The sequence below is a fragment of the Rattus norvegicus genome, chromosome 2, assembly GCF_036323735.1.
Source record: "Rattus norvegicus strain BN/NHsdMcwi chromosome 2, GRCr8, whole genome shotgun sequence".
Lineage (NCBI taxonomy): Eukaryota > Metazoa > Chordata > Mammalia > Rodentia > Muridae > Rattus > Rattus norvegicus.
The window spans coordinates 67,356,376-67,375,371 of NC_086020.1; the positions used below are offsets into that span (position 1 = coordinate 67,356,376).

The 18,996-nt window shown below is 33.9% G+C and overlaps 1 long non-coding RNA gene across 5 annotated transcripts in view; it reads left to right on the plus strand.

Annotated features, from left to right (window-relative positions):
* LOC102552232 (uncharacterized) overlaps nt 1–18,996 on the plus strand; it is a 212,956-nt gene that overhangs the window by 22,705 nt on the left and 171,255 nt on the right. The window lies entirely within an intron of this gene.

Consider the following 18,996-nt stretch of genomic DNA (forward strand, 5'->3'; position numbering starts at 1 on the left):
TGGACGTTGCAACTCTGGATTAGAAAAGCATTTGGATGTTTAAGTGGGGCTTCATGAGCCATACTTGTAGGAACCTTGAAGGAAGGGAAGAAGCAACATAATAATTTATCATTCTATTCTGAGAGGTAGAAAATTTAGAAGATACAAAAAATTTCTAAAGTTTTAAACTTTGCTTTTCATGGTCAATGTGAACCATGAAAAGGTGGGGAAATAGGAGTAAAATTATATTAAAACCTGAGACTTCTACTTTGAGCAGCAACACATAAACTAATCAAACGTTCATTACTGGTTTCTACCTTATGAAATTATATTTTAAGTATTTGCCAAAAATTATGTCATTATATACAGATTCAGATGAAAAAATATAGAATTTGTTTTTATATGTAACTCCAGTAAGTGAGAACAATGAACATGCCAAAAATATGTATGTATTTTCTTCAAAGTCTAATTAATTATGATACTACTAATATAACACATAAGTACTACAATGTGCAAATAATGATAAATATCTACAATATGGTTATAGGTTCATAATTACTAATTATTTCTCCTAGCATTACATTTCCAAAATTGTAACTCCAATAAATTTTTATATGTCTTGACATTCTTTAGGAAATCTCCCATAGTTTGCTTGTCCATTTCAGATAGCAAAATATGTTAAATTGAAAGCCATATTTTAATCTCCCACCTACAATTCACAAATTAAACTCAGTTGTTAATTTAACACAGTGAGTGTCTTGAGATGGTTGGAGCCTGAGTCTTAGTAAATATTATATATTATTTTACTTTACCTATTGCCCAGATGACTGAAAGAAAAATACAAAATGATGGGTATTGTAGACAAAATAATTTGTCCTTAATTGTCTATGTTCAAATCCTAAGAACCTGCATCAACGAGCTTACTTAGTAAAATGGAACTTGTTGGCAGGAGTGAGAATATATCCTTCCACGTGAAGAAATTACATACAGTTCTGAAGGATAAACATTTTAACCATATGAGAACGTTTGCACCATGAACATAAAGAAATGTAATGATCAGAGGTTCAAAGGGGACAAAAGAAGAATTATAAAGCATTCTGCTGGATCTCAGGTGGAGGGATAATGTAATTGGACAGGCACAGCCTATGGGGGTCAGAAGTTTCCTCCAGCTCATTACTTTCAAGAAAACAGAAATCTAAACATCCCCACTAAGTACACATGAACTTTCCTAACTGAAAAATTATCAAGGACATAGGTTAATTTTGCCCTAGTATCTCCAGAAAGGAAGTAGTCTGATCAAAACCTTGATTTTTAACCTAATGCATACAGATTTCTGAACAACACACTTATAATACAAACTATGTACATGTCTATTATAAAATTACATTTTTGAAGATCAATCAAATGCACATAAAATGTAGGCATACTTAACAACTACTGTTTACATGTGTACACAATTCTTACCTATGCATAAATATTTTACATGATACACAACACATAATATCTATATAAACACAGTTAAACAAACATATATGGAAATTTCTCTCAATATATATTTATGTATCAATTACATTATGACTCATTTGAATACTGACAAAATTCTCAGTTTCTGTCTACATTTCAGAATTCCCTGACAGATTGTTTTCATATTAGATAGAAAGTGAGATTATGGATATTTTTACCACTTATTCCTAAACAGTAAACTAGACAGATCCTGTTCTTTACACTGGTAAATACTTTATTTTGTTTATTTTGAACTAATTTAAAACTGTTGTCTCCCTGTAAAGACATTTACCTGCAGGAATGGATGATTTAATGATGCTTTTGCTCCTGATTGGAGCTAGTTGGGTTGAGAGTAAGGTACAGAATGAGGAGAAGAAATGCCATAATAGTTCATAATATACTGAAAAATTCCTTGCTTCTCTGTCTTAAAAAATTCAGTGCTGCTCTTCATGGACAGATGACACTGACTTCAGGAATTTAATTCTCTTTGGTAAAAGTTAGCTTTTATAGGAAGAACTGTAAAATAAAATTTTTCAGCTACAATGTCCATAGTCTAAAGATCCAGAGAAAGCAGGGCAGATTTTTCCATTTTAAAATCAGAGTTTTTATGCTAACATTAAACATGAATATATATTAGAGGTGTTATGTTTGTAAAACTTGTAAAATACAATTAATCATATAATTAATTTTCTTACTGCATATCAAATTTTCTTTCAGTGTATAATAACTGAGAAGACAGACTGTAAATATTGAAAGGCTAGCAGTAAGCCTGGATCATGTATGCCCTGGCTTGCTAGCTTGATGGCCCATCCATTGAGAAAAGAAACACAAGAGCAACTGTTCAAGAAACTTTCCCCCACCTATGTGGAAAATATCATGGAAAGTCAGTGCTTCCAGTGGAACACAAAAACATTTAGGATTCTAGAAGAGAGTTAAGAAAACTACCATCTCCTTTTACCTAAGTCCAAGTAACTACAAGCCCCATTGTAAACTCCAACTGCAGTGCACATTTTTATTAATATAAGAGTTAGAAAAGTCTGGGGAAGGTTCTCTAGGGAGCTGGGAAAAAACATGATAAAGTACATAGATTGCATGAACTGAAGTGTCAGAAGCCAGCCTAAAGCTCTCAGGCAAATTACTCTTTTGACTACAAGTTCCATGTTTTTCTCCTGTTCTTCTGCACTGGAGAAGGTGAAAACAGGCGGCTTCAGGAATGTAAAACCAGACATTCATGAATTCCTTAAACTGTTTTTCACAATGTAGCATAAATTTGAGAGTTCATATAAAATTTCTGTATATGCCTCTTGCATTGGAAAATAAATGGCAATGCTAAGCTAATGTTTTCATTGTCTATCCTACAAGATGACAACAATGGAACGCAGCAAAACATTTTTTTCCAAGCATAGCAATAAACTTGTCATATGAATGGATGGCATAAAAATTTCAATTCATTCGTTTTAAGATTTTCATAACTTCTTGTCTGGGGAGAGACCAATATGAACACTGCTGGGAATCAAACAACAAGCTTGAAAATATACTAGAAAAACTGAAAAGGCTGTGGAAAGATTGGACATGAAAAAGTAAGATTTAGAGAATCAATCAACAGGAAACTGTCCAACATGCTTTCCCTGAAGAGACAAGCCTGCTGTCTCTATTATCTCTCTTGGAGCCTCTGTCTGTAGGTCAAACTTTCTTTACTTTTTGATTCCCTTTATTTTTGTTTTTACCTGCAGCTGATTCTGGGCAGGTTGCCATCAGCCTATTTAGGCACTTTTAGATCTCTGTCAGAAAAGAGAAAAGCAGTTGACTGCATTGAACTAGAAACTATTAAGACATAATTCATGTGAAACAGGATAAGAAAAATCTGGGGTGAAGGATAAGCTTCTGGGAATAGGAAAATGACAAACACTCCAGGTTCCAAGGTCTACATATCCCAAAGTACATTTGCCCTTGTTCACAATAGAGAGTGAATTCTTACATCACAGAAAATCATACAAAACAGTTTCTCATTTGGTTTGTTGTCATTTACTGGACCATAGAGTCATGGTAAAATAATCACTTAGCTCCGGGTATCTGTACACTATGTTACTGCTACTGCATGAAACATTAACCCTCTTATGGTCTTCATATATATTGTATTGCATCTTTATAATAATTTAATAACGTTTTTTGAATCTTTTCACTTTCTGATCTCCCCAAAAAAATAGTTCAGGGCTTCCTGTTGGTGAAAGTGGTTTTGTTTTTCTTTTGTTTTAGAAGTAGTTAGTGTTGTTGTAGTGGTGGTGGTGGTGGTGATGGAGGTGGTGGTGGTGGTAGTGGTTATAGTCTCTTGTTTTGTTGCTTTGAGATAGGTTTTCTCTCCCAGACGATCATGAAACTCACCCTATTGACCAGGCTGTACTCAAATTCAGAGATCTGCCAGACTCTGCATCCTGAGTGTGAGAATTAAAGGCTGACATGCCACTATCACCTGGGTACAGGGGTGTTGGTTTCTAAAGTTAGTATATTTTCCATGATTCTTCTCTCTGGAAGTATTCATACATATAATTAACATTTAACTATATTCTATATTTGCCTGTGTATATATGACACCATGGGCATGTGTGTTTGCATGTATATAGGTACATATATGTGTATGTGAATATAGATATGTACGAAGCTGAATAATGAAGCCATGGGATGATTTATATTATAGGTGTCTCTGCATTTTATTTTCTGTAGTCTACCTATCCTGTTTGCCTCAGACATTCCCCATTTCCACCTTTTCTATAATGTCTGACAGGCCTTGAAGCCAGGAAGTCATCGTTGTCAGTTCTGTAAATAATATCTTCTATTTTAATTCTTATTTGATGGTGGCAGATAAAGTTGCTTGGCAAACTGGCCCATTTAGATCAATTTAGAGATATATTTTTTGGGATTACCTACAGAGATTCTCAAGATTGAATCATGTGGAATAGGAATAGGTACCCTGAATGTAAGCAGTGCCCCTCTTGTATTAGCCTGATAAAAGTCTGTCCAAAGCTTGTTGCCTCTCTGATTGTGTGTCACTTTGTCACCACCATGACAAGTTCATGTACACAGTTTCCTATACTTTAACTCTCCTATCATTTCTTGGTGACATCAGAATCCAGCTTCTTCAGCTTTCTAACTTAGACTAAACACAAGTGACCTCTTCACCTAATCTGCCATTGCCTTCAGAGCCAATGAGAAAGCTGAGACATACATCCTGGTTGACTGAGCTGCTAAGGGGTCTCAGACACCCCAGTGTGAAGTTAGCTATTATTGGTTTGTCCACACCTTATCCTATCAGCCAATTTTAAAAGATGACCTTTAATGTTTCATCATTTAGTTATTTCAGTTCCCATAGAGAACAGCACACAGGCAGAAAGCTCTGTATCTGACACATTTCCCCAAACATAAGCCTAGTTTGTAAAACTGTTTTAGTTTAAAATAATCTTCTGTAAAATATAAACATTAGTTCAGTATTACAATTTAGCTGTTTTAATTATGTATTGTATTATTTGAAAAATCTGAGAAAGATCATCAGGTTCAGCTTTATCTTTATAAATATAGGAACCCATGAGTGCATTCTATCTTTCTTTGAGAGTGATCAAAAAAGTTAAGCAATGAATTCTAACTATTCTGTATGATATACATTTATCTTTTTAACAATCCCTTTACAGATATACTCAAGTTAATAAAAAAAATACCTGTAAAAAAAAAGACCAAACTTGAAAGTATCCTTTACATATATATGATACAGTGTTTCTATACAATGTACATATGAATGATACAATGTTTCTATTACAACAATTTACATAAGCATGATACAATATTTCCATTACAAACTTCTCTTCTTTGCTGTCTTGCCTCATAACTGAAAATAAAAATAGAATGTTGCCAAGTTCCTTCTCCTGGGAGAAAGATGGCAAAAGCATTACTAATCAGAGTATAATGACACTACAAAAAAATCTGAATTTTATACTTTTCACCACAATTTGTGGAGAAGCAGAATACATGAGTTCTGCCATCTGTTTGGGAAAACATACAGAACTAATTAATAAACAAAGGAAAAACTTCCTTAGAACACATACCACAGATAAACCATTTCCTAACTTGCTTTTTAAAATTGTCAAAGCACAGGTGTTCTTATTGCAAAGTGCTACATATATAAATAAGAGCAAAGTATAATACTGCTTTGAGTAAGACATATTTCTGGGCTGGGAACAACAGACTTTTGTTTGTGTGCAGAATCCATGCTCACCTGTTAATGATTATTCAGTAATCATATTCTTTAATGTAGATAAGTACTTGTCTGAAAAAACAGTAAATGTAAAAATTAGACAGCATTATCTTAAATAATTATCTTTCAGCACTAAATATATTCTCAGTTAAAACATGTTATAAATTAAAAAAAATCATAAAGCTCAACCCTTAGTTGAGAAGATACTAAGAGTATATTGATTTTGTGAGTAGTGCTGTTGGTTTTCTTTAACTATGTGCATTTGTATGTTGACTACATTTCAGTCAAAAGTCCCACATAAATTAATATATGGACAGATAAAATTATTGGTATTAGCATCGAATGTCTGATAGAATTCGGCAATAAACACATCTGATCCTGGGCTTTTTTGGTTGGGAGTCTTTTAATGAATGTTTCTATTTCTTTATGGGTTATGGGACTGTTTCCATGGTTTATTGTATCCTGATTTAACTTTGGTACCTGGTATCTGTCTAGAAAAATTAACCATTTCATCCAGACTTTCCAGTTTTGTTTAGTATAGCCTTCTGTAGTAAGATCTGATAGTTTTTGAATTTCCTCATTTTCTATTGTAATGTCTAACTTTTCAACTTTGATTTTGTTAATTTGGATACTGTTTCTGTCCTCTCTGGTTAGCTGGCTAAGGGTTTATCTATCTCAAAGAACCATCTCCCAGTTTAGTTTGTTGATTCTTTGTATAGTTATTTTTGTTTGCACTTGGTTGATTTCAGCTCTGAATTTGATTATTTCCTCCTGTCTCCTTGACTTGCCTGTATTTGCTACTTTTTTGTTCTAGAGCTTTCAGGTTTGCTGTCAAGCTGTTAGTGTATGCTCTCTCCAGTTTCTTTTTGGAGACATTTGGAGTTATGAGTTTTCCTTTTAGCACTGCTTTCATTGTATCAAGTTTGTGTACGTTGTGCCTTCATTTTCATAAAATTCTAAAAAGTCTTTAATTTCTTTCTTTCTTTCTTCCTTGACCAGGTTATCATTGAGTAGAGCATTGTTCAGCCTCCATGTGAATGTGGGTTCTCTGTTGTTTTTGTTGTTACTGAAGATCAGTCTTAGTTCACAGTGATCTGATAGGATGCATGGGATTATTTAAATCTTCTTGTATCTATTGAGGCCTGTTTTGTGACTAGTTGCATGGTAAGTTTTGGAGAACATACCATGAGGTGCTTTTGTTTTAGGGTGAAATGTTCTATCGATATCTTTTAATTACATTTTGTTCATAACTTATTTTAGTTTCAATGTGTCTCTGTTTAGTTTCTGTTTCCATGATGTGTCCAGTGATGAAACTGTGGTATTGAATTTTCCCAGTATTATTGTGTAAGCAATGTGTGCTTCGAACTTTAGTAAAGTTTCTTTTATGAATTTGGGTGCTCTTGCATTTGGAGCATAGATGTTCAGAATTGAGAGTTCATCTGGCAGATTTTTGCTTTGATGAGTATGAAGTGTTCTTCCTTTTTTTATATCTTTTGGTTGAAAGTGGATTGTTTTCAATATTAGAATGGTTACTCCAGTTTGTTTCTTAGGACCATTTGCTTGGAGAATTGTTTTCCAGCCTTTTACTCTGAGGTAGTGTCTGTTTTTGTCACTGAATTGCATTTCCTGTATGCAGCAAAATGCTGGGTCTTGTTTACATATCTAGTCTGTTATCTATGTCTTTTTATTGGGGAATGGAGTCCTTTGGTGCTAAGAGATATTAAGGAATAGTGATTGTTGTTTTCTGTTCTTTGTTGTTAAAGGTGGAAATATGTTTCTGTGGCTATCTCCTTCTGTGTTTGTTGCAAGAAAATTACTTTATTGCTTTTTCTGGGTGCAGTTTCCCCCCTCGTATTGGAGTTTTCCATCTATTATCCTTTGTAGGGCTGAGATTGTGGAAAGATATTGTATAAATTTGGTTTTATCATGGAATATCTTGGTGTCTCCATCTATGATAATTGAGAGTTTTGCGGGGTATAGTAGTGGGGTTGGCATTTGTGTTCTCTTATGGTCTGTATGACAACGGCCTAGAATCTTCTAGCTTTCATAGTCTCTGTTGAGGAGTCTGGTGTAATTCTGATAGGTCTGCTTTCATATGTTACTTGACGTTTTCCCCTTACAAAAAGTCCTAAAAATCTTAGTTTAAAATAAACTCAAGGCAATAATTTCTATACCTCATATTACTATGAGTCGTGCATTCTCCTATGGAAGAGCAGCCCTGAAAACTGCTGAGCAGTTGCAGAAATGTTTATTATATTCTCCAGGGATTCAGAATAAGGCTTCCCAAGTCAAATCTGACCCATGGGTAGTGAGTGAGCATGACAGTTTCCACATTTATTCACTGCAAAATAAAAAAGAGCAAGTGGAAGTATTGTAGGCCGGAGTTTTACAATAAAGTGGTTTTGGTTTTGAAATGCTAGTACAAAGTGACTGTTTTATTCTATAAAGGAACTTGCCCCTAACTGTTCTTTTAACTCACTTTGTAGAAAACTGACATTTTTGTCAAAATAATTTAAATAAATCATTTTATCATTAATTTTCCATGTTGTAGAACATTTTACTGTATAAATATGAGCCTCTAAATGTCCACAACTATCAGAGAGAATTATTCTTTTCAGAACTTACAAGGAAATATTAAGCTATGATAATATCATCCTACTGTAATTCCTTTAATATACATTTTTATATATAATGATACATATGAAGGAAATCTATATATACATATATATATATTGTGTAGTAAATCTTCTTATCTGAAAATATTTAAGTGGAATTTTTACTGAAAATTTTTCACAGAACTAAAATCAGAACAAGAAAATGAAATTTATCCCTTAGCATTAAAAAATGATTTGAAGAAGAAAATGGTTCAAGAAATCTGTTCATTTCAAGCATTCTTTTGTGACCAAGTGTGGCAGTTAATTGGAAATGCAATCAATAAAATGGATTATGACCCTCAGTTGAAGAGTTAAGTAGAAATTACAAGGATTTTTACCCTTTATTGAAAACAACAGAGTATATGAAACCTGAAAATAATAAGGATGCAAATAACATTTGAGAAGAGCAATATCTCAGTTTTTTTTCTGGAAATCTTATGATATGTGAATATATGATATGAAATGCTGGATCTCCTAATTACAAAACAAACTATCATCAATGAGCCACTATTTTTCCAATCATTTCTCCAGAGTATATTGTTTGCATGCAACTTAGTCAAGAAACTATTGTAGTAAGGATAATTTAAGCTTATTCTTGAGAAGTTTACAAATAAATGAGACTCAGACTACAGTTACTTTACTTGGCTTTGACAATTACTGTAGGTCACCCCAATCTACTTTTTTTATAGTGCAGGCTTGGCTACCTCCCCTTTAGTGTACCTCAGATATTTACCATTTCTCCTGGCCACATGTTCTTCATTCCTCTCTCATCATGGTGGCCTCCTCCTCCTTCTCTTTATTTCTCTTTCCTCTATGTCTCTCCTCATGCTACCGGGTCATTCCTAACCCACCTACCATTAACCCATCCATTAACTGTCTCTTTTAAATCAAGGAACAAGTTTTGCACATCTAAAGCTTGTAAACATGAAAAGTCATTCAGTAGACCTAGACCTTTGAGTATAGAAATTAGTATTACAATAAATAGTGACAAACCTAGCCTCCACAAACTGTATTCTGGTACTTTCCTATCTATAATGAAGGAATGTAGCATGTTAGATGCTATAGTGGCCTGATTCCTGTTGGGATTATGTTTGTATTATACCTTTCAGTGTAGTCTAATTGCCTTCCTTGAATCTCTGGGACAGACTGCTCAGCTGTTCCTCCAGGATACTAAATAGTTTATTTTTTGTTATATGATTGTACTTCCCCAGACATCGACACATATCTAATAACTTAATGCCCAGTGAATACAGCCACATACCAAAGCATATCAATTACACTGGAAAACGTTCATCAGCAAAAGGAGTAGAATCTTTACTCATTCAAACATGTCCGTTTCCAAGAAAAGTCTGCGCGACTTTTATTGTTAATGTCTTTGACTTATAGCAGTGTCCTTTACCCAAGTGCTTAGATTAGAGATTATGAAGTTGGTACTGTGTTTTCAGTGAGAAAATTGATTTAATTGTGTCTCAAAACAAGCTGACCTGAGTAGTATAAAGGAGTGTCGACTAATTTTGAACATATGTTTTGGCTTCAGAATGATGAAGGTGCTTAATTAAACTTGGGAAATGCCATCCTTGATATGGTCTATGCCCCAGATTAATGATGACTATTTTGTTTTCTTTCCCAAAGCCAAATGTCACAAGAACAAAGATTAAATGACAGAAATAATATATCTCTTGTCAATAAAGATCCCATTAGAGCAATACTGAAATGTTATATTAGCACTTGTCATAGTGAACTTTTATCATTCATCTATGATTTAAAATGAAAGTTTGAGGTTAGTGTGAATGCAAATGATAAAGGAGCCTCAGTAATACAAAAGTCAAGATTCTATTTTGTCTAAAACATGAAAGAATAGTAAACTGTATCTTCTGTTGTCTATGAAAATTTCTATTTACTAACATGGAAATGACATGGTTAACATACACAAAATTTTATTTTAATTTACAATAGCTATGCACATTTTGCACTTGTATTTTATACACACAAATACATAAATATCAAATTAAAGATAGGTATTTTGTCATTATATATATATATATATATGTATATCAGTTAATTTGATATCCTTAATAGTCTCTCATTACCACTTTAAAATACTCTAGATATTTCAGTATTTTAATATGTTGCTTAGAAATTTGAAATTCTTTTAGTGATGACAGACATAGAAATTATTATCTTTAAGTAAATTTTAAATGATTCACAAAGAATTTGGAGTGTATAATGGGACTTTCTCTAATATCAATTAGTTCACTCAATATCCATGGCTTCACATTCCTCAGTTTACTTTTTAAAAGTCTACAGTACCCAAAGAGAACACATGGACAGACCCATGGCTCCAGCTGCATATGTAGCAGAGGATGGCCTTGTTGTTCATCAAGGGGAGGAGAGACCCTTGGTCCTGCCAAGTCTTGATCCCTAGTGTAGGGAAATGTCAGGTTGGGGAGGAGGAGGGAGTGGGTGGGTAGGTGGGGAAACACTCTCATACAAAAAGGGGGGGTGTTAATAGGGGATTTATGCATTGGATACTGGGAAAGGGGATAACATTTGAAATGTAAATAAATAAAAACTAATAAAAAAAAGTCTACAGTAGATCGAGAACTTTAAGCAAAATTATGGAGTCCAGAAATTCGTAAATTGAATTCTACATCATCTGTTTGTTAAAGATACTAAATCAAATTAAAGAAGTGGTGAGCCCCAGGTCATATCTCACCCATCAAATCTTCCATATTGTGAAAGGAATTAAAGAAAAGCATAGGTCCAGGCAAGGTGGTATATCCCTTTAATCCCAGCACTCAGCAGATAGAGGCGAGAAAAGTTCGAAGTTCAAGGTCAGTTTACAGAGCATGTTCCAGGACATCCAAGCTTAGGCACTGAATGAATCCATGGAATTGAAACCTGTATAAATGTAATTGAATGAAGTGTCCTTGGTCCAATCCCAGCAAAGAACAGAACTGGTCAACTTGGGCCGTGTGGTTCTGGCATTAGAATAAAAAATGGTATTTCACTCTGCAACTAAAGAAAGCTGCTGAGGCCAGGCATGTGGCAGAACTGTGGAGGCATAGAGCAACCATTGTGTGAAGGTGTGAATGTGAAGCCTAGATTGCCTTGGAGAACCCAAGATGTTAGAACTACCAGAGTTTTGGGATCTGCTGAAAGAAAACTGCTAACAAGGACTAGAATCCCACCAAAAGAAAGGGGTGTGTTGAATTCAACAAAGCTGAAAAGAGATAGAGATGTGAAGAGAATTTTGACATCAGACATATAGATGCAGAATTTGGAGTTTGTTTACTTAGTTTTACTTTGGCCTCACATCTTTGCAGGGTGTTCTTTTCCCCACATTTTAGAATTGTAATATATACTGCCATGGTACACTGGAAGTATGTAGCCTTTTTCTTTTTCATTTTGATTTTATAGGGGCTTGTGTTAATTAGATTGCATGAATCTTAGAAGAGACTTTGAAGTTGGACTAAATGAATTTTGTTTTATGTTGGTGCTACAAGCCTGTAGGGCCAAGGAAAGGAATGTGGTGATTTGAGTAGGTTTGACTCCCATAGTTTTATGTATTTGAAGGTTTGGTCCACGGAAAGTTGCACTATTAGGAGGTATGACCATTTTTTGAAATAGGTATGACTTTTGGAGGAAGTGTTTCACTGAGAAGATAGGTAGGCTTTGAGGTCTCCTATGAAAACGTTCCACCCAACATAACGCATCTAGTTTCCTCCTGTCTGCCCTGCCTATCAAAATGTAGAATGCTCAACTCCTCTAGCATCAAGTGGGCATGCACGATGCCATGCTTCCCATCACGATACACTAAACCTATGCAACTGTAAGGTAGCCCCAATTAAATATTTTCCTTTATAAGAGTTGCCTTGGTCATGTTGTCTCTTTACAACAATGAAAATGTAACTGAGTCAATGATACCAAATGACCTAAAGAATTATTCTTAAAATATTCCTTGTGAGCTACACATATTTATCTGTGTGCAACACATACTCAAAATGGAACATGTACATGCACATGCATGAGATGTGCATAGATAGGAAAAATAAAATAGTATGTAGCAATGCTTGTGATCTCAAGTGTCCACTGAATTTCTCTGAATGCAACTCTCACAGATGAGGCAAATTGTATTATATGAAGTTAATCAGAGTACAGATAGATCTAGTTTAGATTTTGAATCAACAAATGAGATGAACTAAACCAGTAAGCTAAGATCCAAACAGAAAGAGCATTCAATCATCCAATGATGATATCTCATCCTAAGTATGTGAAATATCCTTTCTTATTTCTACAGGACAATACATTTCTCTATATTTTACATTGCAATGTAAAAATTCAGATGTTACAGAATACAATTTGAATGTTACCACCAGTGGGGTAAAATAAATGCCACCATTAACTTTAAGAGAAAGATTTCCTATCTTTTAGAACAGTATGGTCAGTAAACAAAACAGAAAATTTATACAAGTGACTAATTGCACTTCTCAACAACTGATATCTGGAGCATGAATAGTTTGGAAGACTTTTATTTTTCTTTAAATAAACTCTGGGCATTTTTGCACTTGTAAAGAGTAATATTTCCTCAGACATCCCAATACACTCTTCACCTAAAAGTTACCAGTTTAATGAGCTGTCAAGAGTAAACCTATTTCAAAACTTTTCTGGGGCACCATTTTAATGAAATAATGGGTTGGTAGGTCCACAGAGATGTTGCCATGACAACATGCTCATAGAAAACCAATGGAATTGAACACTTGCAGATAATATAAGTAATATAAGCTAACTTTCTCTTGTCACTGTGAATGAATAAGGTGAAGACATTCAAAACCATTAGCAGTTTATTTTTTCAGTTTATGCCTAGACATATATTTCTTGTTCCATTTTCTTTACAGAGATTCCATATTAAATCTGTTATTAGCAGATACAATAAATAGGTTTATATGGTAAAATTAATATAGTTTATTTTGTCTCTAAAATGGTTTTAGGAGGAAATGTTATATCTATTAGGGTAAACAATTTGTCTAATCTAATTTTGTAATAACTTGTGAAAGAATGGAGCACAAAATGCCTATTTTGCATACTAATAGGAATAACCAAACACAAATGATTGAAGTGGAATGATTTGTATTGAATTGGATAATAGAAAATATTTGTAGACACTCAAAATTATTTTTGAATTTAGCTAATCCTAAAGGGAAAATATAAAGAATATTTGAATGTCGAGTATTATTCCAATGTTCTTATGTGGAGTACTTCATTTTCACTGGCAGAATGGTATAAAATATTTCTTTGCACTTATAATATTGAAATATGTAGATTTATTGAAGGCATTATGTTAAAAGTAAGCTGAGGCTCTTGAGAGACTCACAGCTCCTGGCAAAGGGCTTTCACCATATAAAGTGCACAATCCTGTAAGTTAAGAATTTAGTAGAACAGGAAGACTAGAGAGAGTTAGAATCTGATGTAAGTCTGTCATGGTCTCAGTGAACATAACTAGAGGGTTAAAATTTCATCATCTTTTCAGTTTCTATTGAGACAAAATCATTGGTCCCACTTTACTCTTGACAAGATGGCACTAATGTGTGAACAAAAGGAAAAACGATCAAGTGGTCTCAAATTTATCTGGGATTCTGACATACACTATGTTAGAAAAGATTTTTAACAACTTAATTTTAGTTTTTATTTTGCTGCTCGAAAATCGTTTTTCCATACATTTATTTCATATATTATAGGACGTATTTTATAATTGAAACGTATAGCAACTTATTTTGCCATATATGTTCTAGTCCACATTTAAAATGCAAGAGAATCTTACCATATAATATTCAATGACAAAAGTCATCTCAAAGACTCATGAATATAAATTCCATGCTCAGTACTTTAGTACACATGGTACTAATTTAGTCTAACATGAGAAGCAGTGTCATATAAATAAATCTTATCTAGTAATATAAGTGTGTACTGATGGAAAAAATTAGAAGTATTTTTTTAGATTATTTACATCAAATGCTGTCCTTTTCCAGATCTCCTCATTGCAAACATCCCTCATATCCCCTCTCCCCTTCTCTACAGTTCCTGTTCTCTTTCCTAGGTTTTCCATCTCAACGGTTACATCCCTTTGTATTTTCTTTATTGCTTCTATTTCTAATTTGATATCTTGGATCATTTTATTCATTTGCTTTGCCCGCATGATTGTATTTTCCTGTATTTCTTTAAGGGATTTAACTGTTTCTTCAAGTGCTTTTACATTTTTAATTGGGTTTTCCGAAAATTCTTTAAGACAATTATTTATGTCCTTTTTAAAGGCCTCTCTTATCTTCATGAGTTGGGGTTTAAGATCACTGTCTCATTCTTCATGTGTGTTAGGATATTCAAGACTTGTAGTAGTGGGAGACCTGGATTCTGGTGGTGCCATATTGCTTCTGTTGATTATTTTCTTGAGCTTGCATTTGGCCATCTGGTTGTCTCTGCTCTTCACATACCTGGGTGTCTTCAGTTGGATGAGGTCTCCTGGGAGAGAGCCAGCTGTGTGATGGAATGTGTTGTTCTGATTTTGACTGCAGGTAAAGGTGCAAACCTGAAAGAGGATGGAGGTTAAACAGGGCATGGCAGATCCAACAAATTATGGGACTTCTAGGTTCCCAGCAGCCAGGGTAATTGGGGTAGGGGTCTCAGCTGTGCGTTTCAGGTTAGAGCAGCCCTCCTGGGAATTGTGATGGGGTTGAGTAAGTTGTGCTGACCTACAATTGCAAGTGTAGGTGCTGACTAGAATGTGTAGAAGGAAGGGGTGAGTGGGTGGTTGGGTAGGTGAATACCCTCATAGAAGCAGGGGGAGGGGAAATGAGATAGGGGATTTATGGGTTGGGGATTTGGCTCAGTGGAAGAGTGCTTGGCTAGTAAGCGCAAAGCCCTGGGTTCGGTCCCCAGCTCCGAAAGAAGAAAAGAAAAAAAAAAAAAAGAAAAGAAAAGAAAAGAAAAGAGATAGGGGATTTATGGATGGGAAATCAGGAAAGGGGATAACATTTGAAATGTAAATTTAAAAAATTAAATAATAAAAAACATGGATAAGAATTTCTAGAAGTACATCCAGAGCATGTCAAATACAGAGGTCAATGCTAGCAGCAAACCACTGAACTGAGAACAGGACCCGCTTTGGGGGAATTAGAGGAAGGATTGAAAGAGGTGAAGGGGCTTGCAACCCTGTAAGAACAACAATGCCAACCAACCAGAGCTTCCAGGAACAAAACCACTACCCAAAGACTATACATGGACTGACCCCATGGCTCCAGCTGCATATGTAGCCTTGTTGGGGCAGCAGTGGCAGCCCTTAGTCCTGCCAAAGTTGGACTCCCAGTGCAGGGTAATGTCAGGAGGGGGAGGGCGATACGGGGGTGTGGATGGAGGGGAACACACATATGGAAGAGGGGGAGGGCATGGGGTCTTATGGACAGGAAACCGGGAAAAGGAATAACATTTGAAATACAAATAAAGAAATATATCTAATGAAAAAATTTTCAAAAAAAAGAACGTGTAGAAGAATTTTAAATCCAATATTCCATTAATTCTTTACAAGCTTGTCTTCATTGAATATTCAATATGTGAATAATATTAAAAAGTTTATATTTGTAGTGGCATTTTGTATTTTTTTAGTAAAGTGGATATATTTGCATACATATGCAAGTTTATAATGCATTTTGTGTATAGTTGCTACTTTAATAAAAAAATGAACTAACAAGTACTAAATTTTAGACTCTAATTTTACAAAATAAATGCAAAAACAGTATTTTATTATATACCCATTTAAAATTTATAACATCTCTAAATTTGGTACAAGCCATATGGAAAGCAAAATTTACTATAACAAAATAAACCATATTATTTTGTGTATATTGTTCTAAATATACATAAAAACAATCTGGCTGAAATTTAAAATATTTCTATATTTTACATTATAGATTTATAGTATAGTTAAATAAGTTATCTAAAATTTGGTGATATATTATTTTCTTTATTTTACTGACAAAAGTGCTGGAAACAATATTTTGAGAAGAGCTACTTATTTAAATGTAATATTGTAATATAAGGAGCTAAAAATATGTCTACTACTTTAGGATAAAATTCAAGGAGGTGGGTCTGACACAAGGTTTCTATTCATGAACGAACAGATTTACTGTGCTCAGCAAGCACAAGCAGACCTCGAAACAGCATTTATGAAATGACTCAGCCTCCCAGCCAGTCAATCTTCTCTCGAGATGTTTTGGGATTGTTGTGCGGCTAAGCCTTAAATCATAAATTCTAAGCACAGTTGTTTGAATTAGTAGCTTTTGAATGGAATTTCATGAATTAGCATACATCTTTTATTTTCTTTTTCCAAACCCTATACATTATCTGGGGTTTGATAACACACAAGATGTAAAAGTTTGATTGTTATAATTAATCCACTTCCTTTTAGAGAACCTTTAAGAAAAATCAAAATGTTAAAAGAGATCATGTATACGGGTTTCCTTCTTTGTAAACGAGGAATTGTAAGGCATGTAACTTAGTAATCACAAAAAGCAGTTTAGTTTAACCTGAAAAAAATTCCTGGTAATATTCCCCCTTTAATTCTTCACTTCTTGTTTACTGTCATTTTCTGCCATATGATTTTGGGGGGTTTAGGTAGGTATATTGGTGTTTTAACCTAGCAAACATTGCACACTTGATTTGTAGTGATACACACGTAGCAATACATTTTTAGGGGGAAGTATTGCAAAATTATTTACTGGAATAAAATAAAAGAAAATAATTTTAATGACCACATATATAGAGATGTCAACACATACACACACACACACACACACACACACACACACACACACATACACACACACACATACACACACACACACACACACACGAACACACTGGTATGCACACATGTGATTGAAATATATCTAAAGTACAATATTAATATCATCAGCAATACATAGCAAAGAATATTTCAGACATCCACAACTACATGTGGAACATGTCAATATTGTCGGCCTGGATTTTATAAACTTCTGAAGGCCTGTTGAAAGGAAATTATCACAGAGAAGACTTAGATACACCCTTTGTCTATAATTCTTTCCTACAGACTAATGAAACAATATAAGTGTTTCAAAATCATATTCATGTGTCACATTTCTGTGAACTATAAATAGATTTCTATTTCGTCTTGGGCATGATTGAATAATGGGAAAAAGAGAATAATGTAAAGAAATTTTGATGGGATACATGACAGTATTTTATGTTCTCCACAGTTCTACGTATCTCTCTATGCTTACCCACTATTTGAACATTTAAATACCATATTTGAATGTATTGTTCATATGAGGATGCTAAAAATACAATGAGTATTTATTCCATCTTCTGCAGTCTTGATTACATTTTTCATCAATATGTTAAAGTTTCTATGATATTAGTATGTTTGTCTGTTATATAGAGTAAAGCTACTGATTTTTGTGTGTTAATTTGGTATCTTGCTACTTGCTGCAAGAATTTATAACTACAGAATAGATATTTTCTGGTGAATTCTTTATAGTCTTTAATATATAAAATTATATCTTTTGAAAATGAAAGTCCTTGGACATCTTTATTTTATATTGGTATATTCTTCAGGTTTTTTTATAGCTCAAATTCTCTCATTGTTCATGCTTTCGGTGAATATGCTTTGAGTTTATATCTGTTTGTTTTAAATCAATTGTGGTAAAGCTATATATTCCTTTTTGTTTAAGTTGAGGCTGGTTTGGTCAAGAATTTTTGCATATAATGAGGTGACCAGGATCAACAGGTTTTTGTGTTTCAGTATGTTTTTCTGGTAGATTGCATTTATTGATTTACTTACATTGAACCATCCCTGAATTCTAGGATGAAATGAACTGATCTTTGTGAATTATCTTTTTCACTGGATGTATTTTGTTAAGAATTGTACTTTTGTTCATAGTAAATGTTTGCATATAATTCTCTTTTCTTTTTAGTTTGGCCTCTACAATAGTGGCCTAATAAAAATAATATGGAAACACTCGCTATTTCACAGAAAAATTGGAGGGGTGCTGGTATTAGATCTTCTTTGAATGTCTACAAGTGTTTTGAATGACTGTATACAGCAATTGAAAAAATCTTCAGTGTTATTTGAAAATAAACACACAGACACTCAAACACAAAACAAAATAAACACCCTAAGAACCAACAAACAAAAAGCAGATGGCTAAAATATCCCTACATTAAAAATTAATTTCTAGAGACACCATGATCCCAGCCATATTTCAAGGTGTAATAGAGTTCTAACAGTTTTATAAAAAGCCACAAGAACTGACATGTTGATCAATACAATTTAATTGAGCTCCCAGTAATAATTCTACATGCATTATTTTTTGACAAATAAACCAAAAATGTCTTGATAAAAGGCAGCATATCTAGTAAATAATGCTGGTCAAACTGAATAGCTGCATGTAAAAGTAAATATATCCATACATATCACCCTGAAAAGACAATTTATCAATTCCTGCACTCTACATACCACCAGATACCCTGAATCAAATAGACGAGAATGTGAGAAATGATTTTGAATTCAATGACTCAAGAATTTCT